Source organism: Bacillus rossius (assembly GCF_032445375.1).
Source record: "Bacillus rossius redtenbacheri isolate Brsri chromosome 9 unlocalized genomic scaffold, Brsri_v3 Brsri_v3_scf9_2, whole genome shotgun sequence".
NCBI lineage: Eukaryota > Metazoa > Arthropoda > Insecta > Phasmatodea > Bacillidae > Bacillus > Bacillus rossius.
In genome coordinates this window covers 35192922-35219447 of record NW_026962013.1, presented here as the reverse complement: position 1 = coordinate 35219447, position 26526 = coordinate 35192922, and the positions used below count along the sequence as shown (strand labels likewise).

The 26526-nt window shown below is 37.6% G+C and overlaps 1 protein-coding gene across 3 annotated transcripts in view; it reads right to left on the bottom strand.

The window, feature by feature from the left end:
- LOC134543176 (E3 ubiquitin-protein ligase RNF19A-like) overlaps positions 1-26526 on the bottom strand; it is a 254720-nt gene that overhangs the window by 172549 nt on the left and 55645 nt on the right. Inside the window, exon 1 of one of the 3 annotated variants that reach the window (XM_063388064.1) lies at positions 24470-24620. The exons of 1 other annotated variant lie outside the window; for it this stretch is intronic. The gene's annotated coding sequence lies outside the window, so the exon portion shown is untranslated. Of the gene's footprint in view, positions 1-24469; positions 24621-26526 lie in introns of those variants that run through there. One more of the 3 variants, XM_063388063.1, reaches the window with a different exon arrangement.

Below are 26526 nucleotides of genomic sequence, written 5' to 3'. Positions count from 1 at the left end.
TATTTTTCTCATTATTCACTTGCCACTGCTGTGTTTTCATTGGCCGTTAGAAGTCTCACTGAAAAGTTGAAATAGGAAATAAATATTAACAAAATTGTCATCGTTTGATTTAACTATAGATATAAAAAATATAAAAAAACCAGAATATAACTAAGTTAAAAATCAAAATATAATCTACTGCGAAAACATTCTGTAAGTAAATAAAGAAGTTTTTATAGTCTTGTAAAATCAATCTTCACTGAGCTACTGATAACACATGCATTCACACAAGCGCATGAGTAGCCTATTTTTTCGCCGAAAAGAAGCAGTAAACTAATTCGATGTGATTAAAAGTGGGTTTACAATTTAAAAAATTAAGGACTTTAAACTTAACATATACGCTGACGAGCACATTATTAACTTATGATTGAATAAGTGGTCGTTAATTCTAGCCAATACTAACAGGAAAGAAAGCAGCCAAGTTATTAAATTTAATGTTTTATATTGTTAAATTAATTTATATCGTATCGTCTGGATTTTGAAGAGCATTTCGGTTTGGAATCGTTACCGATTGATAATTTGTTCAACTTAACATTTTTATCCATGGTGAAACTGGTTATTTACCTACTTGAAATACCAGACGCATGGCTATGATCAGCAGCCGAATGAAGAATATCAGCCATACCAATAGCATAGCTTCGTGGTGTCGCAGAAAGTTCAGGTCTGACAAACGCACATACAAGCACAGGTAACAAGCCGATATCGGCTATTTTCAACACTTTACGCAAACACGCGCAATATTCCGATGCTGAAACAAATGAACAGAGCGAACGACAAAAATTTTTAATCTTGCCAGTAAGCTCGACGACATACGGAAGACAGTAGGTCTACGTGCAAAAAAAAAAGTTTCTAATTTATTTTAAAGTAACAATTTTCCAAGAACAATTTCTCGCTATTCTCCATGATGAAAGATTAGTTTCAATACTTACTCACGTGGTTTCGAGTCTGGCTTTCGTGAACAGCGAGATCAAATTTTTAGTTGATAAGATAAACATGTCGTACAAACAGGTGCGGAAACCCTTAACGGGCCTCCCTAGTAAAAATGTTTAGCGCGTTGGGCCACTGGCCACGTGCTACGGCCAGTGGTTGGGCGGGGCGATATACCTGAGCATGTCGCCTGCGCTGCGGTGGAGGGGGGAGAGGGCGTTTCAGCGAGGGGGGCGGAATAATGGGAGGTTGGAGGGGAAGGCTCTTTTGTCATTGTGTGGAGTTCATTTGCTGCTCATACCTGCGTTATCTGCGAACAAGATCGTGGCAAGAAAGGTGACTGTTTTTCCCTTTCGCTACATTCAACCAAAAGGATAATGTTCTCGCATTGCCTTGCTTGCTTCCTGACAGTGTTTATTAACTTGAAACATTAAATTAGTTTTGCGATCCAGCCCATATCCATCAAATGCAAACAATCGTCAATTCTGTTTAAACCATGTATTTTTATTTTTTAATTAATGTTCTACATAATTAAGAGATTTACATACATTACAAAAATTGCTGTCATCAACAATCGATGCGTTAACTTGTGTTTTCAGAAAAAATTTGCAAAAATTATATCATTAAAAAAATTTCCAACATTATACTTTCGAACTGACATTTGTGTGATGAATGGTTTTGCACGAACAGTTACCCTTTCATTCATAAAAGTCTTCCGCACCGCGACGAGAAATCACGTCCTACTAATAGATTGAGTAATAAAACTGGGAATAAAATGATGAAAATAATATTAAATATTTTTACTGTTAGACACAAATCAACTTTTGAAATCGCAATAACGACAAACAAATTTTTAACTTACTTCCTGAAGAAAAAGTGCATGTCAAACTCACTTTAAAATTCTGTAAAGAAAAAAAATGTCAGGAACAAACAAGTGTTCCCACCAACGACGCATCGTCAACTTTGTATTCTAGGGTTCACGTCGTATTTAGTTACATTAAATATTACTGCATAATATTATTTTCTGGCACTTATTACATGTTTAGCATTTTATTTTATATTTTGCATATTTTTTAATGACTTTAACGTTGCATAATATGATGAATAAGTATACACGAATGAACTGGAATCCCGTTCCGAGTTACATACAGACTGTTTACTACGAGCAGTGTAAATTTCTTAGCTGTTGCAACAATGGCCTACAGGTGGATTCAGACTGCAGGCTTAGTCAGTCACGCTGAATCCACCTGAGTTCAGATTTTATCGAAGACAAGTGCGGGTGGTATGGAAGAACTCAGTGTGCACTGACTGTTGTGCTCAAGGTGTCAGTGAAGTGTATAACTGGAATCACGGGCGAAAATCTGTAGGATTCCTATGAGGCCCGCGGGATAACGTGAAGATTTTGCAAATGCAAGCGGGCCCCCTCAGACGGACTTTTTTATTTCAGGGAGGTTCGGGCCACCCTGAGATTCTCCCCTCCTCCCGGAATCTACGCATGCAGCTGGAATTAATTTACGTCATTTGGTGCTGTATTTAGACTGTCAAAGAAGATACGAAATATGGCTGCTTTGATAATTGACGATAACTCCTTTTTATTGTGAAATAGTACCCATCTACAAAGAAATCCCTAAATATACCACCATTACTGTTGGGAATTTTCTATACAAACAATCAAAATAATTTTGGTTTCGTCACTGTCACTAGCTGTTATTGTATCATACGAAAACATGTAGGTTTTGTGTATTAATTTACGGTATTCATCTCTGTCAAAAAAAAATCTTTTTCGATAATAGAGTGTAAGCAAGGTAGAATACAATGGCTAATTTTAAAATAAAAATGGAATAAAGTATTTTTTGCTTGCAGTAGTTAAAATTGTTGAATTAATTTAGTTGTTTGTTTAAAAAAAAACTTTCTAAAATCAAATAAACTACCTACTTCCTAAATAGATAAATAGTGCTTTAAGAGTTCACACGCTTTCATAAATATTTAAACGCCAACATTTCAAATGTAGATTTCACATAATGATAAAATCTTATCTATTTTCATGGTCACGCCTAATGGAAATAATAAACAACAATTCGTCATATATGTTTTTTATGCTTTTAATAACTACTCTACACATGAGTAAATTTCAATATACATAAAACTGAGGAACTCTGCATTACATTTTTAATCTGTGTACGACACTAACAGAAATTGAACCATAAAATAACATTTTTATTTTTTAATTAATAAGTATTTCATCAACGTGAGCTATGCTTTCATCTCAATGAAGCCACTCTACATTGAGGAAGTGCACATGTATTCAGTCTTAACAACATACCCTCCGGATCACAGAGTAAACGAATGAATGGAATTCATAACATTACGCAGGGTTTTAAGACATATTTTCCCTTCTACTCAATTGCAACTTCTCACTTAGCGCGTATAATGGTTTCAGTAAACATAACATAAAACATATTCGCCCCATATACAGTAGAGGAAACAGAAATGTTTGGAACACTGTAAACTAATTGTATTGTCATTTCTGTAGTCGCTCGAAGCGGCAAACTATCTTTCTTTGTTCAATAAAACGAAATATTAAAACAAACAAACAATAACATTACGTTCAGACAATTCGTTACGTGAAGTGAATGTAATAAAATACACAAGACAGTTACACACATCATTACCAAAACACAATCCCATAAAAATCATATAATATTACATGTCGACTTAAAATTATTATTATTCACCATGATAATTTATTGCGGGTAGCCAGCAGCAAAGGGACACAATTTTTAATCATTTAATTAACTTTGACAAAACTTGTAAAACCTGGCATGAGCAAAGTAAGCTAATTCACAATTTTATTTTGCGTCAAAATATTAAACATCAACTAGTAATGAATTAAGAGTATGCTTCGCTTGGTAGAACACCGAATATAGTCATCTCCAGGTATTAAACTGAATTTTGAAAGAGGGACTCAAGTTTCTGAAGAAGTTGTTGACTTTCCTGATGATCCATCGACAGTTCGTAAACGGTCTCATCGTCGGGATGTCAAGCTTGGGACCTTTTTCCTCACCATAGACCCGTGGTCTGTTCTGCCACTCGCACAGCTATCCCAGCCTATACGAATAGCCGAGCGCTACTACTCCCGTTGCTTCTATCATGTTGGAGCTCGCCCGCAGTCGTACTTCCCTATCCAGCCTGCGTAATACACGCGTCCTACCTGCTAGCCGCCAAGAACACGTTCATTTGTGAAAAAGCCTCACCCGCCAACAATACTAACTCATTAATTATAATATGCAAAACATAAAAACATTACATATGCGATAAAACAAAATTTGCTGCTGTCATAAGCCAAAGAAAAGAAAATCTATTTGAAATACAACATAGACAGATAAATCTAAAATAGAGTTATCGATAGTAATGTTTTAATAAACAGAATAATATATGTCGTATTACACTAAATACGTGTTTTTACTGACAACCGAATTTAAAAATAATAAAAATTACTTTTTTTCTTTTTTAAACGATAACCGCATAGAAGAAACAATACTTTAGATACAATTTTTTGTATAATCATACGACAGGACTAAAATTACATTGTACGTAATAAGTATTTGCTTATAGGAATTAATGCTGCAGAATATACGAATAGATTCAAATGCATAGAATTTAATATATTGTCAAATTGAATTTGAAATGAATTATCTGTTTTTAACTACAAATATAATTTTATTATATCTCACTTTCATTCAAATTTAAGAGTGTCATTTTCAACAACAAAATAGCCACAACTTCACTTTAAAATATTTTAACTTGATACTTATATTGTATAACTTTTGATGAAATTAAATGTTAAGAGGTTCATTTAAGTTTGTAAGGAAACATAAATATAACGTTCAAAATAAATAACAAAAGTTTTGTCTAGTTAGGAGCTCCGCGTCATGCAAATAAAGGAAAGTTAAACTTTTCAGTATACGGCAGCAATAATTATAGAGGAAAACGTTATTTATTCATTACTTTTAATTCCCGTTTGGAGAAAATAAATCGAAAAGTGCTATACCGAAAGTATAAAGTTGAAGTTCAATATTGCTTGTCAAGTAAGTTCAAGAACAAAATAAAAAAAAATATTTGTTTTCTTGAATCTACTTTTTTCAGAAAAGTATACATACATACAAAATTATTTGAAATAAAAAAAAATTAGTCCTTGAGTATAAATTAACTGAAATATTTTTTTAGTTAGTTAATTTTTTCATGCAAAGAAATATTTAATTGCTAAAATCATGAGAACATAATTTATTACATTTATGTATTCCAAAAACTTATGTTTAAGATCAACTATATGCTATTCAATTTGCCCAAGAATTTTACTGCAATAGAAGAGCATTACAAAAACACAATTTAACTAATGTAGGTATTATCACAATACGTTATGTTCATAAACTATATTAATGGGAAACAAATATTTATCCTTTAATGATATGCAACTTTTTCCTTTGAGGTAAAAATTGAGGTATATTTAATGTAATAAGTAAATCCTCTCATAAAATTTACTGAAACTAATATTCTTCATTGTCCGTCATATTATGATTCCAAACAGTTTAAATCAACTGAAACATGAAATAAAATAGTACGGTTAACCATGAGGTGTGTAAGAAATTAGAGATTGCTTTGTAAAATGTTTTAAAAATTTCTCATGATATATTGTGATTATTATGTTCGTACATAATGTAAAAAAAAAAATTCAGTACATGAAATTCAACACATACTTTGTATTGCAAGTTATTAAACATATATTTTAAAAACACATGTGCGTATCTAAGTCGAATTGTTATGTAATACATTATGAACATTACCGATACAACTTTCCTTCCAAATAACTTTCACCCAAAGATAAGGCCGCGGACAAATTATACACACTGGTCGCACGAGGAGCTGAAATAAGTCATATAAGAAAGCCGGCCGGAGTAATTCTTTTCAAGCCAAAGCTAAAAGTAATGGATGTTGTTTGTCTAAAGCAGGCAGTGAAATGACATAGAAGTTTACAGAATAGCCATATAAGATCTTTGACGCTTCTTATCCCGTCAGTGGACTGTACGCGAAGAACCAACTGCATCATGGCCCGCCGCCAGTTTTATACTTACGTATGAATACACTTGTAATCGTTCGTTTGTATACTTATGTATGTTGCCGACATCGATAGGTATTATTTGGCAGCTCGATGTGGATTTATTCGAACACGTTTGCGCTAAACACGACATATTTTTACATAAGAGTGACATCGCGCACTGAAAAAAGTTGCAGGTAACGCAACAGTGATACAAATATTACATAGTTCGAACATTTTCTGGAGCACGACATTCACTTTGGGTAATACTAAGCTACTTGATAGGTACACTTTACCCGCTTTAAAAGTGATAACTTAAAAAAAATTGTACATGGAAGCAGACTCAGCCATATGTTTATTGTTATCTTTAAAAGATTTGTGCAATGGGAGTGCATGACTTGATGTAAGTTTTTGGACATTTCTTAGCAATGGCGTATGTCCAAAAACTTACATCAAGTCATATGTTTATTGCTGTTGCATTTGTCATAAACCTACTACATTCAATACGGCCTGCAAGTAGAACCCATGCTTTTTTTTACGACTTGTGTACAAGCTGTGGTTGTAAAGCGAATTTATATTCTTAGTTAACTAACGTCTATCATAACTAGAGACCCGGAAAATTCGCGGGTTCATTTCGTGTTATGCTAAAATTCAAATAATTATACCTTAATGCTGCTTCTGTCATTGGTTCACTGTAATCTGAAGGACTGAGGGCCAATTAGAGACCCTCACTCATAGAAGTGTCGAATCACAGGCCGCCCAGTCGAGACGGCTCATAAGTGAGCTGCCAATGAACAGTTGGCATTTGCCCGAGTGTTTAGAGGATATTGGAGTCTATCCTGGAGGTCATTGAACCCGCGAATTTTCCGGGTCTCTAATCATAACATATTTGGAATAAGGCTACCTCAATTTTTTTTCTAGATTGCTATATTGTTATATATAAGTATTACTTCAACGGAAATATCTGGTAATAATTAATAAATGAAAAAAAACATGAAATATTAAAGATTATTTTTTTTCAACAACAAATAATTTATGGTTTACTGCTTTGTGTACTATATAAAAACAGAACAAGCTTTCAAAATTTCACAATTTCTTTGATTATCCGTTATAGTTATGATTTGTTTTAACTCATAAATATTTAAGTTGATTGCCAACGTCACGAGTGTACAATAATTTATTTCACACCGCTCCGGGTTGCAGGTAAAGTAACAGGCGTGCAATTTGATGAGAAACGCGTTCTACATATTCAGGCCCTTTAATTGAGTGTGACGGACCATGTGCCAAAAATGTAACAATTTATTATAAGTAGGTGAAGTATTAAAAAATAAAGAACTTGAATGCAAAATAATGCATCTAACAAAAATAATTTACAAGGTTCTTTCGTGGATGTTGTAATGTGTGGGCAATATTTACTTAATTTTGGTTTTTGGATAAATTAATTGTGGTTAGTAAATTTTAATAATTTTGTATAATTGCTGTAAAAAATTTATTTGCTGCCCTTATTAATTAATCGAGCTGTAGAAATAAGTTTATCTGAAAATTTACGTCATCTTTATTAAACATTGCCACTAATTATACTTTTTAACTTCAAAATGGTTTTTGAATTTTGTAATTAATAACGTACCATCCATAACTACATATGTGAACGATCGGTCACTGACCCTATCTTCAATCCTCCTCGTGACTCCTGCGCCAGGAGGAACATTTATATACTTCTGACTAGCTTATTTAATATAGAACTTCCCTAGTTTAAACTTTTTTATTTATCATTCCACGAACATTTTTAAAACAGTGCAGACAATCAGATATCTATCCAACCAAAAAGCATAGCAAAATGACATTTAGTTTTCAAAATACGATATTTCTTTTAATTTAAGATACATTTTATATAAAGCTACATTTTAAAGTATCAAAACTGTTGTAAATAGTTAATCATTTGGTTAATACCAGTATAAAATTTTTCCCCGGCATTGTAAGATGTGTAAAATAATTTTGGAAAACTAAAATAATTTTAAAAAATATTGGGTAGTATAGTAATTGTTTTTTTGAATTTTTATTAAAAATAGAAGGAAGAAAAATGAAGTGTATTTTCATGTTAACAGTTAAATATAAATTATGTCGAATTAGCTAGCGAGACTGTAAAGCCACCAATAAATAGTTTTTACGACAACTTTCAATGTGTTGATTGATCAGTTTCAATACTTTATTTCGTAATACATGATCTAGTATGGTAAGCTTTAGGATATTTGTAGTTTAAACAAAAGCGATGTTTTAGAGATACACGAATATAGTCACAGAGTAAGTCGAGCACATGGTACTGTGGCGAGGCACACTAAAAGCAATTCTGAGAATTTCTTTCGGTCACGGGATTATCTTTTGTTGCCGGTTGTGGGTTGTCTCCCTTTCACGCACGCACGCACACACAGGTAGCCTGCCTCCCCTCCGGGCGCGGGTTCCCCCACCCCGCTACCAGAGCTCTGGGCTGCGAGCTGGCTTCGCCGAGCGGCAGCACGAGACGGCGGAAAACTTTCAGGATTTGCAGAAATTGCGGAAAAGAAACCTCGGAATCCAAAGCGATGACTATATGTTTTAAATACATGAATTTCTTCAGAAAAAAATTATCTTTTTTTCTAGACTTCTACTTTTTTTCTGTCATTCTTCTAAGCAGTATAAAATGGCCCCAAAGTTGGACAAGTTGGTGATTTTTTATTTCATATTTTGATAGAAAAAAACAAAAATGTAAACATATACAGACAATTCGTGTAGTATCTTCTCGTGGGTGAAAAATTTTCAGATTCGTAGTGTCGATTAATAAAGTCCCATCAATATTTTAAAAACATAGTGTTCCACTAACTTCTGATGCTACTAGGGAGGCCCCTTAAGAAGCCTTCTCCTAAATATAAATACCTACTAACAATAAATAGAAAGAGCTCGACGCGAATGACTTTTTCTTGGCCGCATTTTTTATCTACCTTGAAGCCTGCGACCAACAGAAGAAAACGCGTAGAAAGAAAGAGAAAGCAAGGTCAACAACAGCAATCCATCACTTCGGCATCCGACAAAGATGAAAGTGAGAAACCTTTGGGGGAAAAAAAAATTATATGACGCTACTATCTAAAATCACAACTATTGAACATTACGTACGTAATGGAAAAGGAGGAGGGGGGGGGGGAATAATTTCATACCTGATAGCAATTCATAGCTCAAAGTGCAGGCAACAAACTTAACGAAGCAGAAACTACACTGAGTTAATTCCAAGATCAGGCATATTTGTTGACGACGATACTCGACATTTACTACTTCTACCACTTAGTAAAATATTTAAAGTATAATTTAGAGAACTAAGATTCAAATAAAAATAAAACTGTGTATTTTTTTTTTTTTTAGCAGAAACATTACTAGCGAGCAGCACAGTTTACTTTGTGGGTAAGCTACCGCTTGTCTTTGACCCTGGCACTTGTCGACCTTGTAAGGTGTGTCTGTTTGTGTGTGTTCGCCGAGTGCATTCCGGACGCGTCTATTCGCTTTTTTTCTCGTCTGAAGAAGACACTACGGAATAGTACGGTGATGTCACCATAGTTCTTTGTATTGCTATTGTCGCTTGGACTTTTTTTGTGGCAAATGTAAAATAGCTTAAATTCCCAAAACAATTTGTGTTGCGTTTCAAGAACAAATTTTTCATTTATTTCTGTAATAAAGGTCTGGATTATAATTTAGTGGAAATATTCTTTTTATGTATTCAAATAAATGTTTTTTTTACAAACTAAACAAGTAACCCACGCACTTACAGAAACTTACGGTGATGATCAAACCCATTAAAAGAAAAAGAAATTATTACTTTATTCGTGTTCATGACCAAAGTAATTTAGCCTAAATACTAATTTCTCCATTAGCTTATTTCAAATGAATAACGTTTAAAGAAGTGGTTTAAAAATTCAACACAATCGATTCACGAGGACTGACCTCGGATCGAGCTATCGAACTACTTAAATAAGTGGTCACAAACGTAATCCAAGTCGATCTCGCGTTGGGTGGTGATCTTCAAAGGCCCAACAGTTTTGCACCCATCGTGGTTCATCCAATAGGATATAGGAACGAGATTGCAACTCCAGTGGTTAATGTTTTTACACAAAATGTTTTGTTATTACTCCTACGAGTTATATAATCTTCAAACTGATGTGATATTTTCCATATTATGAGAGTTACAGCGATTTTTCTGTTTTTCAAAAACCTTCCCCATTTCTACCCCTTTGGTTGGAAACTGCCCATTAACAAACTTGACCGAGATTTTCACTATTAGATTTTATGTATCAGATTAAAGAGATTTGTGGAAAATTGCGGAAGTTATCGTGTCCATAAAATTGTGATTATATATATATAACTTTGGAGTTGACGATGGTTTTGGAGTTTATGAACTATGAAATGAAAACATTTAGAAAAAATTACTTGAATTGGCACTATGGTAACGTATTTCTTCGAAATATCCTAAAAAAAAAGCTTCATACTTTTTTTAATAAAATAATTTAATGCTCTATACTCTATAGATACAAATCCATGCCCTGTCTACTATACTAAACTATAAGTTTAAGGAAAGATAAACAGGAAACAAAATTCGACATATAGAGGGCAGATTCAGAATGATGATCAGAGGAGGGCCAAATGAAATTTTCTAGTACATTTTAATGTGATTCTAAAACATCATATTATCTATAGCACTGCGGTAAAACAATACTTTAGTAAGTTTGGAAAACTATGATTAAAGATTATTCAGGGTTCAGTTGGGGGGCATGGCGATATGCGTCCCCCCCCCCTTTTTTTTTAAGACACGCAAGTGCGACATATTAGTTTTAACAGTTTTTATGTCGAAACAATTTTTATTTCGTCGTGTCTATTGACAGTAGTATTGAAGTTGAAGGAAGATATTCCCAAAAATGAATTTAATACTAAACGCCAATGACTTCACAAGGAATCCATTAATATGATTTCCGGCACGGTCTCACGCCAAGTTGATTTTTTTTTCATAATCTCCTAATTACGATACTTGTATTTAAGTCTATTTCTAAAATTTTAACTCGATTCCTGTTCTGTTAAAAATATTTTTATCGGGAGATGTTCAATTAAGTTAACGTAATATAATGGATGTAAATGGTCGCACAAGCGATGATATTACGAAGTCTTAGTCACTTTTTACACCCACTATATCACACTAAATGAACATATGTTGGAAAATATCTGTGACGGGACAAATACAAATGAGGTATCCAGTTCAGATTATAGAATTAGCCCTTAAATAAAGGTAATGACAACGCCAAATAGGTGCCAATATTTCCCCCTTATGGTATGGTTGTTCGTATGCAGTTTTTAATCATGCTAACTATATATATTCAGAACTTCTCTATAACGAAGGGAATTGCCAATACTGCGGACGAACTACAGAATGTCTAGTGCTGTTCCAGGAAACAGTTCTCCCCATCCATCACCACCTCGGAAACGTGTTCAGAGGAAACACACAACTCCAGTTCCCGGATACGGCGTGGCGTCGACTAAGTGACGACTTAGTATTACGTGGCTCGCGATGACGTCAGGCCTAGGGGCATACCCGGCCGGCCTTACTGCGCAATCGCCCGGCGATAGCTCACGACGTTTCTACTGAGTTGGGGCAATTACAGAGCACGTTCCTCAAGTGCTGTCTAAAAAAAGTTGTGATATGCCACAGAGAAACTTTTGACCGAACAGTCCTGCAACTAACTATCAAACAAAATGCCTCCGAAGGTTGGTACAAGTAGTTTCAAACAATTTTTCCCAAGTACTTTTAAAATGTTTAAACTGAATATGCGTGGCAAAAATTTTGTGATAAAATAACGAACTGTTGGGTCATTATTATGCAATCCTACTTAGACAAGTTTAGAATACACGGCAAACCATGTAACAAAAAAAAGTGTTTCCGCATATCGACCCTTATATCGTTACTACAAGTCTGGAGCCAAGTAACTTAATTATCCGGCATGCAACGTATTTTAAATAGGACTTACATTCACGATGTCTTGAATATTTCTCCAATATTCTCCGCATTCGTTGTTCTCTCTCTCTCGCAAGTTACTTATTTTCTAATTCTTAATATATTTTAGTTGCTTTCACGCAAACTTAAGTTTCAGCAAATTTCAGTCTTTTCAATGACGAAACACAAAATAAAAACTTTTTAAACGGGTTATTATAAACTTAAAGCGAAAAATTGACAACCGTTCATACTATAGTTGCCACTTTATATAACTATAAGTTACACGTACATGGAAAAAAATTCCATTTCGAAGCAGCATATTAGTTTGGCAAAAAAAAAAAAAACACTTGAGGTCGGTCCCAACGGGTAAACACACCACTCAATGCAAGCTTAAACTCTGGTTACCAAGTTTACACACACAAAATTCTAAGGTAAACAAGATGTTCCCAGATGGGACCTCACCTGCATGTTAAGAAATCAAAATCAAATGAAAGATCACCTAATGAGTAGTTCTGTACCAGGTGGCAGGAAAAACATTAACAAAAAAATACGTAGGTTAACTATAATCGTTTTATTGTCGTCTTCAAAAAGGCGGACATTTGTGGCAATAAATAGATATTTATAATATTTCTACTTAATCGGTTGTTGGAAAACAACACAATCCAAAATATAGTGAAAATTATTATAAGCCAACTAGGCAAAAACATTTATGGCTGTACATCTCAACATAATTATACGTGTCAAAATACATAATAAATATAATTTAACTTAACACCGGTGATTGGAGAGCTAATGAAAAGATAACTATTAATTGAAAGAAATATGGCCGCCACAAGAGCATTTAACAAACTCTTTAACACTAAATGTAACCAGGAAAAAAAATATCGCAAGAAAAACAAATGAGGGCCAAACAATGCAACATCAAACAAAGTTACAACTACCATTTAAATATTACGTTCAACAACAACTACATCATTTAGAATTTTACTGCTGGCCATTACAAATACTTACCTCTCCAAACACCCACACGGACTCGCTCCCCCCCTCTCTCTCTCAGCGTGTATTATTCCTCCATGGTCGGCTGATGGTCCTGCTGCTCCATAACTAACTGGCCAACACACGAGTATACATACCCTAAATTTGCCTCCCTCCCCCTCAATTGCTACTCAATTCTCCATGAGAAAGTCGAGTTTTAGAGAATGTTACCTAAAGTTCTGGAATGATCTTCACTACAGTCAAAAAAAATCGATACACAGACGAGTTTTGGTTAATTATTTTTCCTCTTGCTAAGAACTAGGTTGGTATCCCCGAGTTTTGAGCTGTTTCGGAAGGAACCCTGATGTTTTTGCTTGAAGTGCACAGTATTTACTAGCATTTGATTTATTTCGGGTCCATTAACAGTTAACGAACATAGACGTGTGTGACGTTTCCCTTTTTTTTTCACTAAACCCGCCATATTTTTTACGATATCAACTTATGGCCGGTTACATGATCGCATTGATGGCATACGACGCATGTGTGTCTTTCGTGAACTTGCTTAAACATTACAGAAATGTATCTAATATTTTGCGTGGGCTATGGCGCGTGCTTTGGAAAAAGAAGAGTACATGCCCACTACACTGCACGCTACAAGCTAAGAATGAAACGCACTGTAGCAACCCGGGATCGAAGCAGCCGTAATGACGAAATAACATCTCATCGCGGGACGACAGGAAAGTTTCTGACTTATTCCGCGATCAGTGTGGATTAGTTTGTGCGCCACCTCAGCATACAGGGCTGTCAACGCCACACATTAACATTTCTTCTAAGATAGCCCAAGATATACTTTGCACGAAAATAACTCGTTCGTGATAAAATAAAAAACAATCTAACAATGAAAAACTAAGTGCAATGTATAATGTATACATAATATAAACTCTTAAGGCAATATGCTAAAAATAGGCGCAATAATGTTATTTTCTTAAGACAGATATAGGTACATTAAGAAATTTACAAATCATATAACTTACGTTCTATTAACAATATTACAGTAATAGCCATTCCCAAAAAATTAATTCAATAATAAATCCCAATGACTACTTACACTGTATTTTATTTTTGTAAATGGAACAGAAGTATCACTACAAAATATTGTTCGCATTAATACTAGGTTCGTATTCTTACCCGGGCATTTATGGTTTATGTTGTCCTAGTACCTCAAATACTTAAAATTATCTGTAGACCGTTTCCTCAATAGCTTTCCGGTATTAACTGCGCACATTAATAAGCATTATAAAACAAAATAAAGTTCAATTATTGAATATTCGATTATCTTTTCCATTGTTAAAAAAATCAGCTTGAATGAAACATCAATTAATATATAAAATCATGCGCCAATTTTCGTACGAAATGCTCAGTATTATCTCGAAAAACGTATTTTATACGTGCAAAAATAATAACCATAGCCATGGGTTGTATGAAATTACACTAACTTTATTGTAGTATCACAAACTATTTCTTGGAAACTGGTTTCTAAAAAGAAATATTTTGTAAAAGAACAGGAAAATTTTTATGTGTAGAGATACTATTTGTAGCAGCCAGACACTATTATTATCAGCCATTCCAATAAATTAAAAAAGATTATACACTTCGGTTTAACGAAGCTCAATTTAAAAACCTTCACGATAGAAAATTGTACTTGCCTAAAACATTGTGAAAAGAAGATGGCGTCTCTCGGTTCATATGTTTGCCGCTCAATCACTGCTGCTTCCTGCGTTTGCAAGAAAAATGTGTCGTCGGGTTAACGTTCTGATACACCCCTAGCGAAAATTCCAGGGCGACCATTTATTTGGGAGACAAAAGCACAAAATATGGCCAAACAAAAAGAACCCGGTCAAAATCATTGGCATGGAATAATGAATAAATTGTATGTATAAACTGTATATATAAAGTAAATGGGATGGAACCAACATTCTGAAGCTCTGTCGACTGGAGTGGTTCGACACCGACGTTACCGCAGAGTCGCTAGTTGCAAGCCAAACAACTATCGCTAGTGCATTTAGCAGCCGACCCACGGCGCACATCAATGATGGCGACGACCTTGAAGGACGGAGATTCCTAGCAGATCCCGCGCTCGTCAGATAAACGTTTTATCGCAATTGTCCGGAACGGGAAACAGCCATTCACAGTTTATTTTTTTAAGCAAGCAAGTTGTGCGTACGTTAGCATTATTTGGTAGTTCAGGATATCCTAACTGAACAGGCTTGCATAAAACGCAAAACTATAATAAGAATATCCTAACCGAACCAGCTTGCATAAACGGCAAAAATAATATCTATTACATTTCATGGACCACGCCATACCGTGGCTAAATTTATTTATGTTGAAACCAAAACCAGGACAAAATTAACATGTACAGACAAAAATGTCTCCACAATTTTCACTTAAATATACGGAAAACAAAACTACGTAAATAAAAAAAAAAGAAGTAAGCTGTAAGAGCGATATTTATTCTAAGAATGTTTACCTACGCGATCATAATATTTTGGCGTAATTGTGAACACACGCTAGAGCGAATTGTCCACGCGATCTCGGAACGAGGTTTCAGGCTTGCCGAGATTGTCAAAGGGCGCGTATTTTGTAGAGCAATGCTTCAGGTAGCAGTCGCCCAGAATAACGAATTTATTGTTAGTAATCCAGCTGTTTTGAAGGCGTGAAGGCGTCGAGTACTATATCACATAATACCACCCGTCCCCTTTTTTTACACCATTTAAACAAATTCACTCTAGGTTTTACAGAAATATATCACTCGCAAAGCTAGCTTGTGTGTGTTTATGTATGTATGTACAGCAATATTTACTATATTTAAAGTGTACCTCAGTGTGGAAAAATCACAGAAAATGATATTAACTATCTCAAATGCTAGATTTATGAAAAATTAAATCAACTGATATGTAAGATAGAATACTGTGAATCGAAAAAGAACCAAAATCTTTGAAATTGTAATTTTAAAAAAATAATTATGCATAGACTACTAGAGAAAAGAAACCCTACTTAAAAATAGAGCAAATTCATCATGTCAATTTATTAATACACACACGGAATTTTTTTTAAATTTAAAGTTATCTTTGTTTATATTTTTGAAGAGGAGCAGTTCTACAATTTTTTTTTAACAATAATTGTACACATCTATGCGAAACTGTTTTGTGAAGTACAAGTATGGGTAAATTTGTGCTTTGTTAAAACCAAATCAGATAGGTAATTACGATGTATAAAACTTAAAATGATTGGCGAACTTCATTATGTTTAATAGTTTCTGGATCCATATGAATGAAAATACTATACGATGTAAGTACAAGTTAGTATGGAACATAGTCCCACACCGCACTTGATCACTGCCCGTAGACATTGAGTAACGCCCCTTCTACAATGACACGGAAACATACATACATACATACATGCATGCATACATTCATACATACATACATACATACATACATACATACATACATACATACATACATACATACATACATACATACATACATACATACATACATACACCTGATCCACAAGATTTTTACGTTTCATTATCCGTCTGCGGCTTCCTCGATGCATGCAAGGGTTTCAAATGGCAACCAATTTACGGTTACGAAAATAATTTGAAATATGAGAATATATCACGGTTGGGATTTACACGTAGACCTATGATAAAAATAAACCACAAGATAATGATACAATACTATGTATTCTTGCACTTGAAACAATTTTTAATGTATTTAGAACATAAACAAATACGGCTACCCCCGCGGCCAAATGCTCGCATGTAGGAATTGGACATTGCCGAGCTAACACGTACCGGTTCGTGTCCGCATACATGCCACTGTACACACTCCATTTCGTAAGACCCCGGTGCGTTTACGTGATTCGTCTCCGCTTCCGTGCCTTTTTTTTTTTTTTTTTTTTAAGATGATAGTGGCCTACAGCCTGAAGCCCACGGCCATAGGGTAATATGTCCTTATTCGAAGCTGTTATCATATCTTATCAATCAAATCTCCGTATGTAAATTAACACCCGTGCCTTACCCGGGACTCGAACCCAGAACCCCTCGCACCGCAAGCCGGTGTGCATCCGAATGCGCTACGGAGGTCGGCTCCGTGCCATTGTATAACGGGCCGTGCTGTCTACGCGCCCGTTCGCCCCTCCGCCAGACAGCCAGCCAATCGCAAGGCGAACAGCCCGTCCCCTGGTGTGCGTCACTGCAATTGCTTGCATGTCGGATGTCGCGTTCGCGAACGTGTACGCGCTCACGTTCGCCTCCGTCCGACGAGGCCCTCTTACGACGTCGCACACGAACAAGCCTTATTTCTAGCTGTCCAGACGAAAGAAAAACTATGTAGGATTTTTTTTTCCGGCTTGGTTTGTGTTTCACAAAACCTCCTCGATCACCCTGGAAAAAGTCACCAAAAATATAGACCCTTTACATTAAAAAAAAAAAAGTTCGTATTTTAGCGATAATTAAATGCATATTGTTAACTTCTCAAAGCTGTTTAAAACAGAAATAACTTTTATGTATCCTGAATACAACTCCTCATATGTCAATTTGCAAGTTCTGTGGTTCGTCTAACTGCTGTGTAGGTACAATTTTGTTTGCAGCTAACACTTTTTTTCTTTGCTTTCCTGGTTAGGTTGAAATAATGAGCAGAGAAGAGAGACTTGGATCACTAAATGAATGTGGGCGACTGCGTCACTTATGAAAAACCAGAAGAAAAGCTTGGTGAGTACTTATTAACAAGAGCAATCCAAATGGCTGAACAACACTTCGAAAAGCTTGCAAAGCTAGTTTTATAAGACTGCCGCAACGTTGTACCAGAACTGAAGGTATGTACAATAAACCCGTTTGGTATTTTACTGTGGGTTGCAAGTTGCTTGCACACGCATGTACCACAACTGGCGTCCCTGAACGAGGAGCCTCGCACCTGTGCTGAAGGACAGCCACAGTTCGCTGCTTTCAGGAGCCGGATGCGCCAAGTTCCTTATCGGCGCGGAGACGGCATTACCGGTCATACAGGATACAACTGGCGCGCTCAACGCACACGCGGCGCAGGCTCGAGACACACCTCCGCCGTGCGAGCTTTGTTTTATCTGTAACGGCAAAGCTCCAGGCTTAACGCCCTGGCAGTACGTCACAAGGTACGCCGTCAAACTGATGGAGAAACGAGGGTAACATCCTGCACCAAGTCCAATTAATCCTGTGTTTCGCAAACAGCGCTAACCAATCGGATACAAGAACGCTCGTGTTGCCAGGATCGTGAATTCGGATACCAGCACCCGGCATAAAATTTACAAGCACCGGGTCGTTGCGATAAGTGTTTCGGACCCCTCTTGAGAAAAAATGAAGATTCCCTCGCCGTAAGCCTATTTGCATAAAAGTGTGACATATTTACATGTAAGAGCGTATTCCACTGACCAAAAAAAAGAAAGAAAAAGAAAGCGAGATAGGTGTTTTAGATACTTACTGGGGGTCTTACGCATGCAGCACTTTCAAAACATAGAGTTGGATGAGTATAAAAAAAAGGGGGGGGGGGGGGGGGACGGGACTCCTTGCCACCGCGCGGAAGCCCAATAGCAAGTATAACAATCAATTTGAACTGCAACAAATCCGTAATTATTTATATGATATTTAATTGTTCTTTTACAAGAATTAAGATTTAATAATCAAATATTTTGATAGTATTAATTGTGGTAAAAAGTAATGGCGAGCAAATGCAAAAAATGAAGGAGAGGCCAGAATCAGGCCGACTTGAAGAGTGTGCCTGGACTTGTAACTCGAGCACAAGAAGGGGTGGAGACACTGACATCGCGGAAAGCAAACAGCATGAACAAAACCAGATACAGTATATCAGAAACCGCCTACAACAAGGTGTCAACGTCGCACCTTGACATAATATCACTCTTTTCGTACTTGAACTATTACAACAGTTGCCCCAAGGCCAACCAAGTTCGATGAATGTCATTATTTCATGCCCTAACAATAACAGAAAACACTCACATGGATCTGGAGAAAGAGAGTCAAGTGGAAAGCATAAGAGACATACATATCGGCGAGAAGGAAATTCACCGCGATTGGTTCTATGTGTTACCACGACCCAGCGCGTCATTCAGGCTTCTTCAGTGGCCTATTTCCACGAGCAAGTTCGTCCGCTCACCCAAAGGTTTTGGAACAGGGCAACAATTTACAAACTGGTTGGGGAATCCAGAGTCACCGTGGTGAAAACCATATGATTCGCATGAGGCCTTCGTTCGTCAAGTACAATTTCAGAGCTGATGAATTCAGTCATTACTTTCGACGAATTGTTTGAAACACAGAGTAGCACCACACGCGTTTACTAATTACTCAAGAAACTGGTTCTCGGCGCATACGGCATCGTTCAACAAGATGGCCTAAAATTCGCTGATCATATCTGATTTTTTTTTTCACGTACCTAGGAGATAATATATGTGAAGAGTTGGTTGTGTGAAGTCCACTAAATTAAAAATACGTGAAATTCGTTATGCCAACTAGGAAGCACAACTCCGAAGTTGCACAAACGAGAATTTTGGGGCGCGCACAATAGGATCTGTGAATCAGGCCTACAACTAAAAAAAAAAAGTCTTGAATTATCATCAATTATATTCTAACAAGCTATTTCATGAGAAGCAATGAGCGCCTTTCAACCAGTGGCACTGAAGGGGACGAAGGAGATACTTCCACGCAAAGTCAGAGGACAGACATTCAGCTGAGGCAACTTTCGCGCGACTGGCGCCGGCGGGCTGAGCCGCCGGCTAAAGCCAGCTCGCACCGGAGGAGTGTGCGTGTAACCGCGTTCCGCGCCTAGTCCCTGGTCCGACTTCCAATCACGCAACAGTGCAAAACCCAACCAACGCAAGAAAGTCACAGTCGTAAATTCACGCAAGTCGCCAGACGTCACCAACTCTGTAACTTAAAAATGTAAAACAGCAGAAAACATTTTTTACCCCGGGCTTGTTTTGATGATTCATAATGATCACGAAACAAAAAAAAGTCATATATTTGATTTTTAAATAGTTATGTTCTATCAATGTTAGAAAGTTAACATCGTGTATATAACAAAAAATAACATCGTGGGCTTATATGCACATAACGAATGAGGATTTAAAATTATTCGGAGTACTTCGCAAGAAAGTTGGAAGTTTAACAATACTTCCGTTGCGCTATTGCGCCATGCGTAGTTTACAAACTGTTACTCTAAAATGTGATTTCTGAACATGTTGCGTCTTGCGTTTCTTGCGTAGTTAATAAACCAAGCCTAAGCCACCGCCGTGACACTGCGTGTGGGAGACGGGAGAATGAATGCATTAATGAATGAATTAAGACTTCAAGTCTAGTTTGACGAGGTCGAAATAGACGCTGGGTGGTAATGAATGAATGGAGAAAAAAAAAACTCACCGGTTCAAGGAAACGTCCGCTACGTGGATCCTTCACGTACGGAAAATCTTCAAACACATCAGCTGTGTACTAATATGCAGCCAGGTTTGCTGGAAAGCGAACTTATTGGATAATGTCACAGTATTAGTTAAGTGAATAGAGCCAAACTTACTACTGTGCGAGATGAAGTTTTTTTTTTTTTTTACTAGATCATAACAATTTTTATCGAACAAACAAAACTTTAAGAATAAAAAGAAACACTCAATGTGTGTAAAACCAGGTTATATTATCAACAATTCAGGAATACGCTAACGCCAGATTAAAAAAAAAAAAACCTACTTTTCAAGCTTAAAACGACACGTGGAATTCTTTGGGTGAGTACCTACTGTAATTCGTAATCACGCAGTGTACAGAACTGTAACTAACATGTTCGTAACACACAGGGACAAGGAGCGGTGCTACTTGCAAGCGCGGTAGGTCTTACCGGTGAGTTACGCCCGCCTACCTCTCCACGACGACCACGACAACCCCAACTCGGCGAGGCCCGCTTCTTCCTCGTGCGTCATGCGCGACGAAGGCCGGAAGTCGCGCGCCATCACTAAAAGACAGTTACCGTCACCGACTGCGCCCCCGCGTCACGAGAGCAACAATCCGTCCTTTCAAGACTATCAACAGCAAATACATACCAAGTTACGTCTTTACATAGACGTCCTGAATTTTTATTAACACGGATAACCAATGATTTGTCAAAAGTAGCTTGGCTTCTGGGTTGTAGCAGTGTCCTTGGCGAATAATTCACCGACGTTTCGGTCGACATTGCAGTCGCCACCATCAGGGAGCAAGTTACCTACTGCAGCTCTTCAGACAATGGCCGCGAAAACATGCGAACATAATTAATGATTTGTCAAAATTGTTTTATCTCTGGAACACACTTTTCATACGCCTAGAATGGATTTCGTTTCATTTCGCTTTACTACATTACGAGGCAAATAAAGGAAAGTCACTCCTCTCCTACCGTGGCTTTCACTGCCCATTGTAAGTAAATGTTTGTGTATATTCGGAGCATGTTCCGTATAAATCATTATTTAGTGGTACTAAATGACAATGCCCATAAAATTCTGAGCTATTTGGTATTAATTACATAAATATTACAAAAAAAAACATAGTGAGCCTAATAGCTACGTAAAAATTAAAACAAACACACGAACAAAACATTTTACAAAAATTACAAGTCTTTACAACAGTCTACTACTCGTTACTTATTAATGAGTTAGAATTTTTACCGTATATATGAAAATTTTTAGTAATACATGATAATTTCTGCACGATACACAATTAATTATAGCTAAAACGTGCTTCACAGTTCCGAAATCACAAAAATATAACAAGAATTCTGTTTTAAAGATAATACATATTGTAATCTCTCCCAGGCAAAGATTTTTGCTGTAAATTCGGATTAACAGCTGTATAAAGAAACAAATTAACTCGAATGATCAATAACAACCAAAGTCATGTTGAACTGACATTCCATTAAAATGTTTTTTTACGTAAAAAATCACTATCGTGATTATATTTTTTTAAGCAGTGTCGTTTGTACCCGTTGACAAATTGCCGTTTAAAAGTATTCCTTCAGATACCGTCGGCAGCGGATAGTATTGGAAATCAGCGCTCAGCTGATTAATTTGGCACGTGGCCATGAGTGGTCGGGGAGAAAAAAAAGTTCGTTAGGAATCAACACCGACGCAGGGGGCAAAAATAGAAATTAATTGCCCGCGCCGGGATTTCCATTTTCGTTCGTTACAAACGTAAAAGGAACCGCCAACGTGCGAAGTCGCCGGTCCCAAAAGCAGCGGGCGAGAGTGCGTGTGTACCTGCACGGCATTCTGGTCTGTCTGTTGTCCCGTCTGCCACGGACACTTGTACCGACCGTGGAGGAAGCGAGGTCACTTCACCAGCTGGTGTCTCACACAGATATGCAACGTACTTTTCTCTCGCAGCTTAAATGCCTGAAAACTGAATAAAAAAATCTGGTACGCACCTAATATTAAACTGAGCATTTACTCATTAATGCGAAGTGAAGAAACAGGTATGAGAAAAAAAAATTATTCAGCGATTCCTTCGGCACTCCTTCAATCGCCGCGGACAGTTAAGTCGCAGTTTTATTACGCTTGACTGAAACGCAACTAAACACTGAATTTAAGACAATATGGTAAGTTACTGATGTTTCTTGATTGAACAACGCTTTTCATAACAAATGCTGCTGCAAAATGGCGACGTTTCAAATGACTATTCACACCATTCCGCTCTTCGATCTGTGATTCAATGATCTTAGCCCAAGAATGATCCAGAGATCCAGTATGAGAGACGGGGGGGGGGGGGGGAGGGAGAGAGAGAGAGAGAGATAGGGGGAATATATTCCCTTCCCCGAAGTTATGAAAAAAAAATGAAGTAAAATATAAGTAAAGACAGTATGTATGTTAATGTTATGTGTAAAGAGCAACGTCACTTTCGAATGTTAGTCCCATATGTCAGTGTGTTATTGTCAATGGTAATTCAATTTTATTTTACACGTATTGAATTTTTTTTTTCTTTCAAAATCTCTCTTCTCCAAAAACTATACTGCATTCGTCACTACAGGGATCATCCTTCCGAACATTTCGCACACGACTTCGCTCGCGTGAATCTCGGTTCATACATTTTCGGCTATCGACCGTAACAGTGAAGAAGAACTGTTAGGTGCATTTTTGTTGGAACGGTTTGAAGTTGATACAGTCGACTGTGACATAGCATGCAAATGGTAGATGCAGTCGCTGCCTCTTCTCTAACGATTTTTAATAACGACTCAATAAACACATGACGGTATTTAAAAGCTTTTAGAAAACAGGTGAAAAGGGTCCTCTATTTAATACTGATAGTAATTCAGACAAAAAAATCCTTTCAAAGCAGTAAACTAAAATACGACCACTTCAAGCACAATATGGGCATTTCATTTGGGAAGGAATGTAACGCTAGAAGAATTTTTTTTTTCGCACGCACGGGTGCGTGCACATACACACATGTATATATTTTTTCTTGAATGTTGTGAATCATTCATAAAGTTCGTACAAGTTATGAATATGTCAGCTCGCAATATGATAATCCGAGAAATTCGTTGTTATGAACCACCAGTTAGATCGGTTTATATTCGAAGTTCCCTATAATCTTCGTTTCACGCTCAAAACACCATAGTGCAACAGAAAACCATTATCAATCCAATTACGGAACGAGATTCACACCTCAACTCTACTGGTTCAACTGACCAGTGGCGGAAGCAGGGACGAAAATATGTAGCATTCCCAGGAAAGGAAGGGGGCTGGAGTTACATTAGGGACCCCATGACAGAGGGGCTTTCTGATTCCAGGGGAGGCCCCGCCCCCCTGCCCAACCCTCTAGCATCCATGCCCATGATAGGGGTATATATATCCTCTCCCCCAAGTTATGAAAAAATTTGCAAAATTTCAGTGACGAGAATACGTTACACTGCCAGAAATCCACGCCGCCTGCGGCGCCTATTGTAGGCCCATATATATTTTTTTCAATACATGTGTTCTAATTTTATTTTATTTTTTAGTTTTTTTCTCCGAATTTCCAACCCCCCCCCCCCCCCCTCCTTTTCTTTCCCCAAAACAAAATTCATGTACCCGCAACCAGGGACGCAACAACAGGGGGGGGGGCAAGGGTATTTTGCCCCCCCTCTGAAACCTTGAAGTGGGGGCAAACGGGGGCAAAGAAAGTGCTGTGTAATCAATTTTTAGATAGTAAAACTGCTTAAATAGCACCATTTTCCACCTTGAAATACAAATTTTCCCAGGGGAGGAACTTCCGCTTTATAAAAAGGTATATTGCCCCCCCCCTTTTGGAAATGTAGTTGTTGCGCCCCTGCCCACAACTGCAACTGGCCATACAGATGGGTACAGGCGATCAAAGTGGAAATGTAGGCTACCAGATGCACTCACGACGATGTCCGAAGAGGATAAATCCAGAAAACGCCAGTCCTCCGGTCCTCCTGCACCGACGAGAGCGGTCCAGCTGCCACGCGGCCCCACGCGCACTGCACGGCTGGCCCGGGGACGAGTGACTCAACCCGCCGACGGTCGTGACGCAACTGGAGGCTTTCACTCCCGCGGACCGCCGAGGGGACCCTCCCTCCCCTCCCTGCTTCCCCCCTCCACCCGGCGTGCACGCAGCTTCCTCCTCCGCGGCGGGAGGACTTCTCGCGGCGCTGCTGTAGGCGGGGCGCGCCGTTACGGGAGTGTCGACCCCATTCCACCGCGGCGTCAAGGCCTTCTAGGGCCGCCGGCCGTTCCCGCCTTATTTGTGCCGTGCGCCGCGATTGTTCGGGTCCCACCGCGCCGGCTGCGTCGCCCCCCTACCTCCCCTACCGCCGGCCAACAGGTCGTTCGGATATACTTGCATCACTAACAATATTATTGTGGTATACTTTATTCACGACACTTTCCACTTACAACCCTAGCTTAATTCCAAACGTGATATCAACCTTTGAAATTCAATTTTAAAGATGGTATTTTAAATAAACCTTTAATTTCTGGGATGGTGTATATTTTCTTCGGATTTATTTCCCCTTCGAACAAAAATTTTTAATAAAAAAAACCTTTCCCTTTACCAAAACGAATTCTTAAAAAAAAAAAATTTTTTTTTGCTTTCCGATGCTACGGATATTTGATGCCGTCGTAACAAACACAACCGTCCCTACGCTGCAGCGCAAGAAGTTACGGCGGCAATGATGCAACACCTGGGACGTGGGCAATACTTCCGACGGGGAACTGCACACCGACTGTCACCATGAAGAAACAGAGCAGAACAATAATAATAAAAAAACAGTTTTGGTGCATGTAGCTAGCAGCCCACTGCATCTCGGTCATTACCTTCCGAGCGAACCTCGAAATTTTCGCTCCACTGATGCAGAAAACACACGTGAAGCGAACGAACAACTGCCGTTGCGCGTTTTTGTTCATCCGTCGGAACCAGTCAGCCGAAGGTTGCTGTCATGTCATTGCAACAACTTCCGCGTAGACAAAGCATTGCTACTTCAGAGCGTTAAGTCATGGTATCACTGGGATTTTTTCATTGCGTTTTGCACCGAAATGATACGTCCTAGATAGTTGCAACACGAGGGGTGTCGTCGTCCCCCCCTCCCCCCAATTAAATCGTAAATCTGTAAAGAAAAAACTGCATTATCAAACTTTAACACTGGAAGGCATAAATTTTGTAGTCAATAAAGGTGTGCTAACCGCCTATAATTTCGTTGAAAGAAACGCTGTAAGACTTGCAGTTTGTTGATATGGCGAATAACTCCGTAGAATAAAACATTGTCCCAGAAATTAAAAACAGTGTAGTATATTTTACAAAAATGCTATCTATAAAACTTATTTACAATGGCAAATATCACTGTAAATGGCTTAAATAGAATCGACCTCAATTTCCTTAAGGAATCAATCACCTCCCTAAATATGTCGGGTGGGTTTCCAAACAAACTGTACTATATACAACTACTTATCCGGAACACATTAAATGCTTGAGGGCACAATGTGACAGGACGAGGGCTCCAAAACCCACTATCACGCGAAGCTACACTGCCCTAACATACCAGCTGAAACTGTAATCGCAAGACCAAGACGCCAGATACCCAGGGTAAAGGTCGTGCCATGCTAACCTTTATGCAAAAATAAATATAATGAAGTTCCCACACGAGAAAAAATTTACACACGCCCACAATTTTACTAGTAAATTGATTTTTTTATTTTTTTTTATTTAAGAGACGGCTTCGGGAAAATACGATCCTGCCAAAGGACGTACCTACTGTGTTTTGAATCATTTATGTCCAACATTTTGTTTGTTACGATGGAAAAGAGGCACTTTGAAAAGAAAAGGGGGGGGGGGGGGAACTAAATTTGTGAGCTGATCCATGACATTTCGTTACGCTAGCCGGAATTTTTATTTGACAAATAAAACTTGACAGACGTAGGGATCACGTAGGGA